Here is a 1,649-nt window from a genome sequence, read left to right as displayed (position 1 = left end):
GTACGGGGCATGCAAGAAGCAACCACACATTGCTCTTTCTCTTCCTCTCTCCTTCACTTCCCTCTTTATAAATAAATAAATAAAATATTTTAAAAAATAAAAAACTTCAGTACATTTACACAATGGAATGCTACACAGCAGAAAGAAAGGAGCAAGTCTTACCCTTCACAAAAGCATGGGTGGAACTGGTGACTGTTATTCTAAGTGAAATAACTCATTCTATGAAAGACAGCTATATGATCTCACTTATAAGAGGAATCTAATGAACAAAACATACTCATGAGCAAAATCGAACCAGAGGCATGAAATTAGGGAGTAGACTGATAGGTGTAAGAGGAGAGGGAAGAGGTGAAGAATGATTGAAAGAAAGTGAAGAAATTAGTCAGAGAACATACATGAAGGACCCACGGACATAGAAAATGGTATGGGGATTGACTGTAGATATGGGGTCAGCCTGGGTTAGGAGGATTGAAGGTGGAAAAAATGGGACATCTGTAATAGCATCAACAACAAAACACCAAAACAAAAAGAAGAAAAAGAAACTATTATAAATATTAAAGATACATATATATCTAGCACACAGAAAACATTTAATAAGTGAAGTCTCTTATAGTTGTTTTTAAAATCTTGCCAATATGTTAGCTTTAACATCAGTCACATAGCCATAGGGGTCATTCATATGCATCCAAAGAAACAAATGTTGTAGCATCCTTCAGACCATTCATCAATCAATCCAACATCGAATGAATACCAAGCATTGTGCTTGGGCCATGAAAAACAAAGCAAACAAGTAAAAAAATAATTGCAGCAACTATATTTTTGTGAACTTTAACAATCTGATCAGTAAATTATTTTTAAAACATTCAAAATGTTCTACATAACTTTGTTGTGCAAGCAATTTAAATGTAAAAGAATCTAACTTGTGGAACCAGTGAAATTATTAAAGCATTTAAATAAAGTTAAGAAATATTTTTTTAAAAAGTGATTGTGAGGGGGAAGGAAATACTGTGTTGACTACAAATGTGTTGAAGTAGCATAGAGAGTACTGTTTTTGGAATTATTTGTTGCCACAGATCAAGTTTGCATTTTCTGATAATTTCTTACCATTTTTAATGGAATTGCTCATTATTGCTCCTACTACTACTTTTAGGTTAAAGGAAAAAATTATATTTGGAAAGTATTAGTTAATTCTTACTAGCTAGTATATTTCACATAGCATTATAGCAATGCTTTGTGATTAAAAGAAAATTAAAGTAAGTATATGCTATTTTAATGACCAAGAGAAAAAAATTTAAGGATAGAGCCACATATCTGATGAGTGGTAAAGTGTAAAAATCTGATGATTCTAAATATCATTCAAGCAAAAACAAACAACAACAACAAAAAAGAAAACACTGTGCTTTAAAAAGATTCTTTCTCTTCTCTCTCTAGCAGTGAAAATCCTGTATGTCCTCAATTTATTCAGTGTTAGTCTTTTCTTATTCTACATTTTAGCAGCCTGTATTGAACTATATTATAGTGCAATATTATGTAGATTCACCTTTAGTTAGTCATTCCAGTCCTTACATATAAGGTCATGTCTTGATCTCCTGGGATTTTCCACCTCCCAACATAGCAGATAGTATTATTCCTCCCAAAATATTGGCACT

The sequence above is a fragment of the Artibeus jamaicensis genome, unplaced genomic scaffold (assembly GCF_021234435.1).
Source record: "Artibeus jamaicensis isolate MK-2021 breed Jamaican fruit bat unplaced genomic scaffold, CSHL_Jam_final contig_536, whole genome shotgun sequence".
Taxonomy (NCBI): Eukaryota; Metazoa; Chordata; class Mammalia; order Chiroptera; family Phyllostomidae; genus Artibeus; species Artibeus jamaicensis.
This window is presented reverse-complemented; position numbering follows the sequence as displayed.